Below are 14,545 nucleotides of genomic sequence, written 5' to 3' on the forward strand. Positions count from 1 at the left end.
GTTGGCCAAACCTTCGTCCCTACAACTCTCAAAAACTTATGTTTCGATCTCAACAGTGTGTCTTTCTTGGTATAGTGCACAACATAAAGGTGTCAAGTGTCTTGATGTGCCCACCGGTCGTGTGTACATGTCCCGCGATGTTGTGTTTGATGAAACTCAATTCTCGTTTGCCAAACTTCATCCAAATGCTGGAGCCCTCCTTCGGAAGGAAATACTTCTCCTCCCATATCATCTATCTGGTATTGCTCCTGTGGAAATTGATGATTGTACTGACTAATTCTTCTAATCTGTCATTTGAGTCTGCTGCTACAGGTGAAGCATGTGCTAAAATTGTCACGATGGAGCCGCTGCAATCTTCTTCGGGATCTGAGCTTCCAGTCATGCCAGGGCCGACATGATATGTGCCGGGATCCGCTCCTTCGTCCCATCCTGCGCCCGCGCCTGCTCCGCTCCAATCTCGTGCCAGCTCGCATCGGTCTACGCCTGGGTCCGACACCGCGGGCGCGCTCCACCAACCAACATGGTTCCCGGCTGAACCTCGGGTCTACTTTTTCGTTAAAAAAAACCTCGGGTCTACACCCGGCGGGCCCCCTCTCTGGCAACTGCAGCAGGCGCGCGCTCCCAGCTGGATTCCATCCCGCCCGGATCCTCTGTGGCCATTCCGTCTTCTCCTATGGTTCAACAGGCCGTAGAAGATCCTGTGTCTGGTTCCTCGGGATCGCCAGCCTCGATAGGGGGAGATTGGCGATTCTACTGATGCTGTTGCGTCTGGATATTCTGCGCCAACACATGTTGTTGCTACACTACCTCGTACACGTCTTCGTGCAGGTGTGATTCAACCTACAAATTATAAAGATAAATTTGTTTTGGCTGCTTCCACAGGAGAACCCCCACACATAAAAGGAAGCTCTTGCTAATCCTAGTTGGAAAAGGCTATGGAGGATGAATATCATGCTCTTCAGAAGAATAACACGTAGCATTTAGTTCCCTCACGGCAAGGTAAAAATGTGATTGACTACAAGTGGGTGTTTAGGATCAAAAGAAGGTCTGATGGCACGATTGATCATTATAAAGTCAGGCTTGTTGCAAAAGGTTTTAAACAGAGGTATGACATAGATTATGAGGATACTTTCAATCATGTTGTTAATGCTGCTACCATTCGTCTTGTTCTATCCATTGATGTGTCAAGAGGGTGGAGTCTTAGACAGCTAGACATGCAGAATGCGTTTCTTCATGATGTTCTAATAGAGGAAGTGTACATGAAGCAACCTCCTGGGTTTGAGGAAAAAAACAGACCGTCTCACATATGCATGCTTGACAGATCACTCTATGGATTGAAGCAAGCCCCCAAAGCATGGTACTCTAGGTTGAGTACAAAACTGTAACAACTTGGTTTCACTCCTTCAAAATCTGACACATCACTGTTTATTTATAGTAAGTCAAACACTTCAGTTTTTGTGCTTCTCTATGTTGATGACATTATTGTCACAAGCTCATCTAATGAAGCCAGGGGTGGAGGCAGGATTGGAGCTTAAACAGAGCCGAACATGGTGATTCTCGCTTAGAGGGGGCCAAGAAAGCTAATTTTATCTAAACATCATGTCTAAACTAGCCTTAAGTACAAAATCATTTGTATTGTTCAAAGCCATAGGGGGAGCCAGGGCCCCTGTTGGTCCCCCTAGCTCTGCCACTGAATTAAGCGGTGAGAGCTCTCTTGTCAGATTTGAACTCACAATTTGCTCTTGAGGATCTTGGTGACTTGCATTTTTTTCCTTGGCATTGAGGTCAAGAGAAACAAAGAAGGTGGTCTTCATCTTTCTCAGGAAAAGTATGCTACAGATCTTTTGAGGAGAGTTGGGTTGCAGGGTTGCAAACCTTCCCCAACACCTTTGTCTAGTTCAGAGAAACTTACACTTGCTGAAGGAGAACTCTTGAATCAAGAGGATGGCACCAAATACAGTAGTCTGGTGGGGCGCTTAAGTACTTGACTCTCACCAGGCCTGATATCTCCTTCGTAGTAAACAAGGTTTGTCAGTATCTTCATGCACCAACCACTGCTCATTGGACGACAGCCAAACCTATACTGAGATATGTGAAAAACACTCTAAGTGTTGGTATAACCTTCAGTAAGTCATCATCCACTCTTGTTAGTGCCTTCTCTGATTCTGACTGGGCAGGTTGCTTGGATGATAGGAGATTAACTGGTGGCTTTGCAGTGTTCTTTGGTCCCAACTTGATCTCTTAGTGTGCAAAGAAACATGCCATGGTTTCCAGATCTAGTACTAAGGCAGAATACAAAGCACTTGCCAATGCAACAGCTGAAATTATTTGGGTGAAGTCTATGCTTAAAGAACTTGGCATATATAACACTCAGACACCTTGTCTTTGGTGTGACAATCTTGGTGCGACCTACTTGTCAGCTAATCATGTGTTTCATGCACGTACTAAACACATTGATATCGATTATCACTTTGTGAGGGAAACAGTTGCTAACAAGGAGTTAGACATTAGATTTGTTCACTTGGAGGATCAAGTTGCTGACGGGTTTACAAAGGCGCTGGCTACAAGGCCGTTTGAGGAGTTTAAGCGTAATTTAAACCTGCACGGTTCAGATTAAGGGAGGGTGTTAAACATGTTAATGTGGAGGCGTCAAGGGTTCCTGTCTTGCGCCTCACACCTGAATATCTAGGGATATAGATCTCCTGTCCTGTTACAACTCTCTATATCCTGATCTCCTCTCTCTCTCTTGTATTCTGTCCGGTTACAACAACGAACTGCCTTGTACTTCACATTTACAATCTACTAGCAAAAAGGCTCGTGCGTTTTTTCGGATTGAGAATTGAAAAAATGATCGTTTTTTGAATTTTTCAGATTTTGAAAATCATTCTTATTTCTCAAATTTTGTTCACAAACTCAAAAAATGTTTGAGTATATCAAAAAATGGTCAGAAGTTTCCAAATTTGTTCAGAATTTCCAAAAAAATCACAGTTTCAGAAAATGATCACTTTCTACAAAAGTTGTTTGCCCTTTTTGGATCAAGCTTGAAATTTCACTGTTTGTTTGCATTGTTAAATAATATGTTCACAATTTTCAAAAATGCTCCTGTTTTCCAAATTTGTTCAAAACTTCAAAAGTGTTAAGGATTTTAAAAAAGTTCTTCATGTCTTCAAAAATTGTTCCTGTTTTTGTGATTTTTGTTCAGAAATGAAACAAATGCTTGAGAATTGAAAAATGATCATTTTTTGAATTTTTCGGATTTTGGACATCATTCCTGTTTCTCAAATTTTGTTCACAAACTCAAAAAATGTTTGAGTATATCAAAAAATGGTCAGAAGTTTCCAAATTTGTTCAGAATTTCCAAAAAAATCACAATTTCAAAAAATGATCACTTTCTAAAAAATTGTTCGCCCTTTTTGGATGAAGTTTGAAATTTCACTATTTGTTTGCATTGTTAAATAATATGTTCACAATTTTCAAAAACGTTCATGTTTTCCAAATTTGTTCACAACTTGAAAAAGTGTTAAGGATTTTAAAAAGTTCTTCATGTCTCCAAAAATTGTTCAGAGGTATAAAAATTGTTCCTGTATTTCTAATTTTTGTTCACAAATGAAACAAATGCTTGAGAATTGAAAAAATGATCATTTTTTGTATTTTCGGATTTTGAAAATCATTCTTGTTTCTCAAATTTTGTTCACAAACTCAAAAAATGTTTGAGTATATCAAAAAATGGTCAGAAGTTTCCAAATTTGTTCAGAATTTCCAAAAAAGTCACGGTTTCAAAAAATGACCACTTTCTACAAAAATTGTTCACCCTTTTTGATGAAGCATTTCTGGAGCCTGAGTGGATTCAGGCTATGCAAGAAGAATTACATCAGTTCGAGCTCAACAATGTCTAGGAACTGGTCAAACGTCCAGATCCTCGCAAGCACAACATCATTGGCACAAAATGGATCTACCGCAACAAGCAAGATGAAAATGGCCTTGTGGTGAGGAATAAGGCACGGCTTGAGGAAGAGAAGTGGAAGTATGAAGAAGGACGAAGATTGAAGAAAGTGCAATACAAGAAACAGCACTACCTCAAGGACAATGTCCTCACTCTCACTCCAGATCAGCTCCTTGCCTTGCAACAGGAAATCAAACAACTGAGTGATGACTTTGCCCGCTACTATGCTGATTGGAAGGGCGCAAAGGTTCGGTTCGTCAATCTGACGAAGACTTTCTCTTCAACTACCTCTGCTCCGGTGCATGTTGAAATTCCTCAGGCTGAAGCATCTGCCCAGCCCACTGAAGAACATGCCAGCACCGCTGATGTCAGTAGGGCTGCTGAAGAAAATGAGAGTACCAGGGCTAATGACTCCATTCCAGCCGCTGATGATATTGCCAGGGCATCCACTAGTGATGCGCCTGAGGAAAGTGAACAAGTCAGGGCAACTGCAACATTTGCTCCTGAAGAAAATTCACCTCCTGCACCTACACCAACTCCAATCCTTCCATCTGCATCAGATGTGAAGAAGACAAAGGTTGCAGAACGTGTAGCGATGAGAAAGAGGAAGACATCAACTTTTTAAAATTCTTCAGCTCCGAAAAAGATGAAGACTCTGATCAGTTCAATTGACAATCCAATTGATGCCGTTCCTGTCTCATCAATGCCATCAAATGACCTTGTTCCTTACGGTGAAGAATATGAGATTCCCGCGGAATCTGATGAAGAAACTCCATCTGCTCCTTCGACAGAGCAGTTGGACGAAGAAATTGAAGTGGATAAGATCCCTTCAACCCCAGTCATTTCCTCACCTATGCCTCAGTTCACTGCTGAAGAGGCAGGTGTTCAAGAACTTGAAGATGAGGATGTGGACATCGGATGTACCACACCAGTGCTGAATGATGACTTTTGGGAAAGTCCGCACCCCAATTCTGCATTGTTCACTCCTCTCCAAGCTGTTCCTCAGTCCCCAGTCGCTACAGAAGTACGAGTGGAATCTGATGAACCTCGTGCAACCTCGTCCATCCATGAGGAAATTCCAGCCACTAGTGATGATGAAAATGTGAATGAAGAAGTAATGACTCAGGCTGCAACTGCAGAAGAAACTGAAATTCCTTAGCATGAGGAACCTGAGATTGCGATTCCTGAGGTGGTACTACAAATCAGTGACACGCCTCAGCCCAGGCCAAAGAATCCCTTCTCCAAGAAGCCAAAATTCAAGGCTGATGATTTCTTCGGTGAGCACGTATTCTTCACTGAATTCAACCCTTATGACAATGCTCGTCTTAGAAGGAAGCGTTTCTGGACTACCAGCCAGGCAAACTTCTATTCCTCAATTCTCTTTGACAAGGACAAAGTCTTCGATCATGAGCACATTCCTCATGTGGACATGGAATCTATGCCTTGCTTCACGCTGGTTCTAAGTATGCTTCACGATGCAGGCTTGCTGAATTTCTGCTCTGACATCGTTGATTGGAATGAAGAGCTTATTCTTCAGTTCTACGCAACTTTGCATATCACAGGCAATGCTGCTAACTTCAACTCATGGGTGTTGGACTGGATGACTGAAAACACTCACTACAAGGCACCAGCCTCTGAATTGCTTCGTGCCTTGCCAATCAGTCCTCCACCAGAAGGCGCTCGCTGTCTGTATGATGAACCTGAACCTATTGATCACTATATGCAAGTGCTCATGAATACGCTAAAGCCTGGACAAGCCCAAAGGACCAAATTCCTCGTGAAGGATTTGCTGTATGTGCCCAGAACCATCTACCGCATTCTGACGAAGACCATGAGTCCAATAAAAGGTCATGATTCATCTGATGAAGAAATTGTGGGGATGATGAAGAATATGCTCTTCAACATCATGCGTGGTATCCCTATAAATTACCATGATCTCTTCATGAGGACTCTTGCGAATGTTGCACTTTCACCATTTGAGCTGAAGCCTTATGCTCCATGGATCATGAGATTCCTTAGATCAAGGTCTTCACTCAACTACAAGGCTGATACTCTTAACCATGGCAGCTACTTGCCTCCAATTGAAGTCCTCAAGCGAACAATTTCCTCATCCGATGAGAAGGGCAAGTCACCAGCTGTGATCGATGAGGCATTCGTCCATTGGATGGTCAGTTCCGCAAAGCTGCATCTTATTCCACGAATGATGACTCTGCCACACATGATTCTGCTGCCAATGCTCCAAAGTCAAGTCCTCAAGCTACTGCTCCTCGTGTGATGACAGACCATGAACTGCTTATAAGTCTTCAGCAGAAGGTCGATCGGAATCACAAATGGGTTAAGCGTCAGTTTGGCTCTATTCTTCACAACATGACCTCTACGCATAATGCAGTGAAGAAAAACCACTACTACCTCCATGAAGTGTTTGATCGCACCTGGGCTATTCGGTCACATCTATATGGTGAAGAAGATCTGAAGAAAATGGGCTTCAAGGAAGACTTTGAGTGGTCTGCACCTCCACCGAAGAGATACAAGAAGGTCAAGGTTCCTCCACTGGTCGCAAGCTCATATTCTTCATCACGCGCCACGGACGAGCATGAAGACTTGGACGACACTGCAGCAGGCCCTACAACGACTCAAGACCTTGACAACACTGGCGCTCCTCCATCATCATGATATTCTTCAGGGGCGTTAGTCCTCAGTTTCAACCCTTTTGGTCATTCAATGACAAAGGGGGAGAAATTTGAGTTAGTCTTCAAGCGGGTCTATATATGGGCGTTTTTTTTTGCTAAATTACAACTTCGTTCTTCTGATGACTTTGCTGGATCGAGTTGTAATCTTAAACTCTATGGTGGCTTGATACTTTTGTTGTGTTCTTCTGCATGCTTATTCCTCATTAATGTTAATGCACGCATGCTGAATTACATCAGTCACCATATTTCATCATGCATTTCAAATTCCTCATATTATATGTCAAATGCGTGTATGAATTACAAGATATAGGGGGAGATCTCCATGATTATACTCTTCAAGTGTGCATTGCTTCAAAAGAAAATTCCTCATGTTGCACATCTTCAGGGGGAGTTCTTCTATATCTTGCAATCAAATTCCTCAATATCAGTATTTACACTTCATACGATTATCCCCATTGAAAACATAACCTATATTGTCATCAATCACCAAAAAGGGGGAGATTGTAAGTGCATCTAGTGCCCCTTAGTGATTTTGGTGTATTGAAGACTTATAGGTTAAGGGACTGATGCGTTTGTGAGTGTACACAGGTCTATAAGTCTATGAGGAGTTTGATATTTACAGAGAAAGTAGACCCCTAAAAATGAAGTTCTTCGACTGAAGACTTTGGATTTCTGAAGACTTTGAAAGTGAAGAAATTGGTGTGACCTTGAAGACTTGGTAATCATTCGAGGAACATGAAGCATGAAGACTTTTTTTTCGTAGTTTCATTTTCTCTTTCTTGAGTCATATGAAACACCGTACTGTTAAAGGGGGTCGAGGAAATACTAAGGAAAAGTTTCCATGTGATGCTCAACTCAAAATCCTACACCTACCAATCCCTTCGAGTGAAGCCATTGGAAATCTCGCACAGTTCAGTCATATTCTTCAGTGACAGAGACGAAGTTCTTCTGGTCTCTGAGGAATTTGTTCTGACTGAAGAGTTAGGAATTCGTCAGTGCGGATTGCTTACCAAGTGAGGAACATGATAGCCCTGAGGAATTCGAACCCCAAATATTCCGACCGTTGCCGTGCTACGCGCCAGCTGTCCCAAAATATCTACCCACCTAACGGTCATATCAGACAAAGGCATTTATGTCTTATCATGTCGGGCTGCTCCCCGGCTATAAATAGCCGCCCCCTACAACCACTAGTTGGTTGGCTGCTCCGAGAGAAACTGACACTTGTCATTTGAGAGCAACCCATCCTCCGAGGACTTTGAGTGAAAATCATCAAGTGAGGAAATCCCAAACCCAAACCTACAAAACCCCAAGTAATTGAGCATCACTGAAGAGATTGATCCTGCATGGATCCGACGCTTGTTTCCTTTGAAGACTGTGCTTCTTCCAGACGGTTAGGCGTCAAGGTCTAGAGCATCCAAGAGGAATTGTGGATCATCGAGTGACCTAGTTTGTGAAGGTTCAGAAGTCACCTGAAGACTTACCACGAGTGATTGGGCGAGGTCTGTGTGACTTTAGCTCAAGGAGAATACAGTGAGGACTGTGTGTCCGGGACTGGGTGTCCTCGAGTTTTAATACTCAGCCGCTCCAACCAGATGTACAACTGAGACAGCAGCTGGAACTGGTCTACCAAATCATTGTCTTCACCGAGCTACTGGTTCTATTTCCTCAACTCTTTAAATTCCTCATGTATGTTGTTGTGTGCCTGTTCATATCTTTTTGAAGACATTGACTGAAGACTTTCTCAATTTCCTCAGTTCTATTTCTCCAGTCTGTCTGTCTTCTTCCTTGTGTTATCCTGTGTTTACGCTTTCTGTACTCTGTGCTTGTCTTCATTTCATCATGATGACTATGCTTTTGTTTTGTTATGTTCCTTTCTGAGTACTTATTCCGCTGCAAGTAGTTCTTCATTTAGGAATTTCCTCACCAGCAAATTCCTCGGTGAAGAATTCATAAAAATCGCCTATTCACCCCCCCCCCCTCTAGTCGAAATAACGCACTTTCACACTCGGTAAAGCCACCTAATGAAGAAACACAAAATGTGGGCACTTCGTCCTGATTGGTTGGAATGGGGTGGGTCTGGATCGATGAGGTGGTATCACATAATAGATTAGCACAACAAAATTTCTCTCTCTCTCTCTCTCTCTCTCTCTCTCTCCCTCTCTCTCTCTTATCTCTCCAATCTGTCTCATAGGCTACCTACAATTGCTCCTCTTCGTCGCCGGTGCCACCACTGCTCCACTCCCCCTGCCTTTGCTGCTCCTCTTCTTCTTGGAGAATCCAACAGGAGATATAAGCCATGGTAGACGTCATCACCGGACGCACGACGACCTCCTAATACCGAGCAGGTGCGCCGCTCCCTCTTTATACCTTGCTAGAATTGATATGGCTCTTGAATGTGAGATTCCAAGAAAAACTCATATGCATGTGTAGAAACATAAACGCAAAGTACGTTCCTAGTCTCGCCTCTCCATATTGGGAGATTACACAGTTCAAACAATTAAGAATTTTTCTGAAATTAAAATAAACAAAGAAAAATCTTGAATTCAAGAAATATTACTAATTACTAAACTTTGATTTTGCCTTTTTGTTATAAAAACTAATAATTATTTATTAAACTAAGAAACTAACTACCGCTTATTGGAAATTATTTCTTAGTCCGAATCATACTAGATTTTCGTGATATAATATAATTTCTAACTATACAATGTATACACAGAAAATTTACCCTAATCCATTTTTCCTCTTGAATCCTATAGTTTTAGTGAGCACATGAAAATTTAATACTATTAATTTCTTATTATCCATAATGGATTTACCTGGACCAATAGATGAGATTCTTATGCTATTTGGGGGATTTGTTCTTCTACTAGGGGGTTTACGAGTAGTATTATGTACCGACCCTAGTTATTCTGCCTTTTCTTTGGGAACTTGGGACCAGTTCTTGTTTATATATCTGTTTTCCGTTTTGTTATTTAATTCCTACTTTGTAGGGGGCGCACAACATCTTATTTATGTGGGAGCCATAAATGTCGTAATCATATTTGTTGTAATGTTCATAAATCGCTTAGGATGATCTAATGATAAGAATCCTTGGAGTATTGGAGATGGGCTCACTTCACTCGTTTGTATAACTATTGGTCTTTCACTAATGACTATTATCCCAGATACGTCATGGTAGAAGGGGATCTCTAAAGCATCATGTATTCATGTTGGACAGGTGTGTTTGGGTGTCTATTCCATGTGCTTTCATCGGCATCGATCTATAATTTATTGTGGGTTTATCTCCACAAATCTTGGAATATAATGCTGTCACTTCTTGCAATGGAAAGCGTAAAGAACACACGTCTTGTGAAGATAGTGGACTAACAGTACATGATGATATGTTTGTCTTGAAGAATGCTATTAGCTTAGAATCATAAACCCAGCAAAATTGCAACCAGGTTTCGTGGTGTAGTTGGTTATCACGTCAGTCTAACACACTGAAGGTCTCCGGTTCGAGCCCGGGCGAAGCCATTTAAATTGTTTTTTTTTGTCCATTGTGCAGAAAAAAGAAAAAAAGAATAAATGGCCCATACAGGTCTAGAACCTGTGACCTTCGCGTTATTAGCACGACGCTCTAACCAGCTGAGCTAATAGGCATTTTGCGTAATTTTCTTTTTGTCAGGCAATCTATTTGTTGAAACTGAATATGACTTGCACGGTACCACCTTTGTGATGTGATGAAAAGAGTAAGCAGATCACCGGAGCTCTTTTTCATATCCGTGAATTTGAAATTCACATACTCTTTTCGAATCCATGTAGTTATTTCAAGGTCGTGTAATTTTTTTTAAAGTAAACATACTTTCTTCAAATATGTGAACTATTTAATATTTGTGTACTTATTTCAAGTTGAGATATTTTTTAAAATCAAGATATTTTTTTCTAATTTGCATAAAAAAATCTAAATCCGTGTACTTATTTCAAGCCCGCATAAAATTTTCAATCCATGAACTTTTTTAAATTTCACGTATTCAAGTTGAGATAATTTTTTCAAATCAAGATATTTTCTCTAATTTGCGTAAAAAAATCTAAATCCGCGTACTTTTTTCAAGCCCGCATAAAATTTTCAAATTCATGAACCCTTTCCAAAAAATATACGCGGCTACGAAAATTACATGAATTTCTAAAAAGTACATGGATTAAAAAAAGTATGCAGAATTGAAAAAAATACACTAATTTCTAAAATATTCACGTCTATGATAAAAGTACCCGAATTTAAAAAGATTAAGCGGACCTGGGAAAAGTATGGGAATCCGAGTCAGCATGGTTAAAACCCTTTCCGTCATGCATCCTCTTTGTCCCCTCTAACTAATGATGCCTTTGCGGTTGAAAAACACGAGAATCTTTCCTTGTGAAAGAAGCAGCTGCGGCGGTGTGTGCTATATGTATATTATCGCATGTCTGATGATTTAACTAGAGCGGGGTGCTTTACAAAAAGAAGTGCAGATTTGCGAGGAAAGAAAGGTACATATGGATGATGTTTGTCCATCATTCCATTGTTCCTCGTTGTTGTCAGAGTCCTTGAGTAAACAATCTGGGCGACGGCGACGGCTAGGCGAGTCAATCATGTGACCTACAAGAAAGGATGGTTACAGGAAAGAGAAGCAAAAGAAAAAAAAGATTGGGGCGAGAGAGGCTCGAACTCTCGACCTCAGGATCACTCGCATAATTTAGATATGAGACCTACGCGCTAGCCAACTGCGCCACCGCCCCCTTGCGTTAGTATATCAAATCTAACCCTATTTAAACTGTGTCTCTCTTGTCTGTGTTGTAATTACCGTAATGCACCCTTTTGTTTATGAAAAAAAACAAGTAAAAATTACATGTCCCTAGACCACCTAATGACCGCCATCGATGACGAAATGCATAGATCAGAAGGATCAAACATGTAAACACATGACCACTGGCGAACGAAGACCGTATCCACGTGGATCCACCGAAGACAAACTCCGACATAATCCTGCAAGATCCGTTGCAGACAAAACCTCCACACGCCCTCCAAGGACACAAGAAGCAGCGCCGGAATGAGGGCTAGGGAGGGAGAACCTTATTCCGTCTAAAGACAATCACGCCGTCTCGTCTCTCTGAGCAGGACACAAACCCTAACAAAACTCAGAAAGACATTAGAAAACAAAGCTCTCCTATTGACAAAGGCCGGGATCCACTGGGCCTCCATGGCCCTAAGGCCACAAAGAACGAGGCAGACCGACGGCGACACCCACAGGAGGCACAGGAAACCCGAGAGCTGGTGGTGGCTAGGTTGAGGAGGCGGACACTTCCTATGGACGATGTAACTATTATATGATATAATAAAGCTAGTCATATCTAGCCATGATGGCCTTCCATAAAAAAATGTGTTGCCCTGTTAGCAAACAACATCCACCGGAACATGTTTTATCTTATAACAAAATTCTTCTAAAAAATCTCCATGTCAGAAAAAGTGATAAGCAACGTGAAAGTCTCGCTCTTGTATTGTAAGATGGTGGGATGCTACAACAATAAGCAGGTCCGTTTAAGCATTGTTTTTGTTATTTTAATCAATCCGCCTAGCAAACTATAATTATTGTAATAAATTATCTTCTAGTTGGATGAATGAACCACAGACTCTCTAGTCAGCAAGCTCATGGATGATGTAACTATTATATGATATAAACAAAGCTATATTTAGCCATGATGGCTTTCCCTTAAAAACCACTTGCCCAGCTAACAAAGAAAACCGGCGAAAAAATACTATCAGTCCACAGTGGCAAGGTTAATCCAAAGTCAAACACACACTACAAGAACAAGAAGTGACAAACATCGACACCACCAGGATGACACATCAAAATCATAGCTAACCAACAATGAAAATGACACCCATAGTTGTGGCACTAAATCCCAAACTGCTGCTAACTACCCAAGATAGGGACGCTTGATTGTATAGCACTAATCTTCCCTCACCATCTTCAGAGTGCGTCCAGTAAGCTAGCGCCGCCATGGCTGAAACCAATGTCTCTCCTCAGGCGACGATGTTGTTAAACATGTTAATGTGGAGGCGTCAAGGGTTCCTGTCTTGCGCCTCACACCTGAATATCTAGGGATATAGATCTCCTGTCCTGTTACAACTCTCTCTATCCCGATCTCCTCTCTCTCTTGTATTCTGTCCGGTTACAACAACAGACTGCCTTGTACTTCACGTTTACAATCTATATAAACATCGCGGTCTCCCAATCAGGGGGTTGAGACACTTCATTATCGCTTTCATGGTATACATAGCAGGTTTCTTCCACCACGCCTAGCCTTTCCTCATCGATCTCCCAAAACCCATCTCGCTCCGGTCTCTTCCGGCCTCAACTACAACGTCTCTGAGCCGCTCACCCGGACGAACTATGTCCTCTGGCGAGCCCAGGCGTGATCCCAGATAAAGGGCGCCGGCCTGTACGGCTACATCGACCAAACCAAGGTAGAACCTCCCAAGATCATCACCACCAAGGACAAGGATGGCAAGGATCAGGTGATCACCAACCCTGCCTATGCCCCCTGGTTAATTCAAGATCAACAGATGGTCGCATATCTTCTTCGAAATCTCTCCAAGGAGGTGTTGGTTCAAGTTGCATCGATGGAAACATCACATGCGATTTGGACGGCCCTGAGCAACACGTTCTGCGCTGTATCACTCTCCTGCATCAACAACATTCGGGCCTCGGTCACCAACGCCTAGAAGGGCAACTAGCCGACGGCTATCTACTTCGGGCACATGTGTGCTCTCTCCGATGAGCTTGCGGTGGTAGGCAAAATGATCGGGGAGGATGAGCTGGCGTCGTTCATCCTCGCGGGGCTTGACATGGAGTATCAGCCCATCATCTCCGCCTTGGATGCACATACTGATCCAGTCACTGTCGAGAACCTCTTCGCCATGGTAGCCAATTTCGACGAGCGCGTCGAGATGTTCCTTGGGACATGCGTCGGCAACTTCAAGTCCTCCGCCATCCTTGCTTCTTGCGACAACTAGGGATCCAACAAGGGTTCCCGTGGTCAGCAGAAGGGTGGCGGCGGTGGTGGATCTCGTCCAGGTAGCAGCGGTGGCAGCTACAACAACGGCGGCGACGATGGCTACAACAATTCTGGCTACTACCCTAGTGGCTACTACAACAACAATGGTGGCGGCGGCCACTACGGTGGTGGTGGTGGCGGTGGCCATTATCATCAGGGAAACAACAATGGCGGCTAGCCTCATCGACGCAACAACAGTGGGCGCAACAACTTTCAGGGGTATGAAGGGTATGAAGGTCGTTGTCAAATTTGCAAAAAAAAAACTAACCATCTCGCGAAAGATTGTGATTGGCGTTATGCTGATGACACATTCCAAAAGAAAAAAGTTGCTGTTGTAGCTGATGCATCGTATGGTGTCTATACCAATTGGTACTTAGACACGGGTGCAACAAATCACATCACCGGAGAACTCGACAAGGTGACGATGCAAGAAAAATACCTTGGCCACGATCAAATTTACACCGCGGCAAACGGTGTAGGTATGAAGATTAGTCATATTCGTCAATCAATTATCAAAACTCCACATAAAAATCTAGTTCTGAAAGATATCTTGCATGTACCCAATGCTTCCAAAACTCTTCTTTCCGTCCATCGTATTACTCTTGATAATAATGTATTCCTTGAGTTTCACCCATTCTTATTTTTGATCAAGGATCAGGCCACGAAGAGAGTTCTCCATAGGGGTACATGTGTGCAAGGACTCTATGAGCTGCTTCCTCAATATTGTCAGTTCAACAAACAAGTGTATGGTGACATCAAGTTTTCTGCTGATGGGTGGCACAGTCGTTTAGGTCATCCCTCGTTTTGCTACTGTACATCAAATTTTTAGTAAAAGTAAACT

At 42.5% G+C, this 14,545-nt stretch overlaps 3 non-coding genes across 3 annotated transcripts; 1 reads left to right on the plus strand and 2 right to left on the minus strand.

Annotated features, from left to right (window-relative positions):
* The first annotated feature begins 10,072 nt into the window (after positions 1–10,072).
* TRNAV-AAC lies at positions 10,073–10,146 on the plus strand. Its single transcript has one exon. It is a non-coding gene; the product is annotated as a tRNA-Val (tRNA).
* A 52-nt stretch (positions 10,147–10,198) lies between these two features.
* On the minus strand, positions 10,199–10,272 carry TRNAI-AAU. Its single transcript has one exon. It is a non-coding gene; the product is annotated as a tRNA-Ile (tRNA).
* A 1,022-nt stretch (positions 10,273–11,294) lies between these two features.
* On the minus strand, positions 11,295–11,385 carry TRNAM-CAU. Its single transcript is given in 2 exon segments — positions 11,295–11,330; positions 11,348–11,385. It is a non-coding gene; the product is annotated as a tRNA-Met (tRNA).
* Between the last annotated feature and the right edge of the window lie 3,160 nt (positions 11,386–14,545).

This window comes from Triticum dicoccoides, chromosome 3B (assembly GCF_002162155.2).
Source record: "Triticum dicoccoides isolate Atlit2015 ecotype Zavitan chromosome 3B, WEW_v2.0, whole genome shotgun sequence".
Taxonomy (NCBI): domain Eukaryota; kingdom Viridiplantae; phylum Streptophyta; class Magnoliopsida; order Poales; family Poaceae; genus Triticum; species Triticum dicoccoides.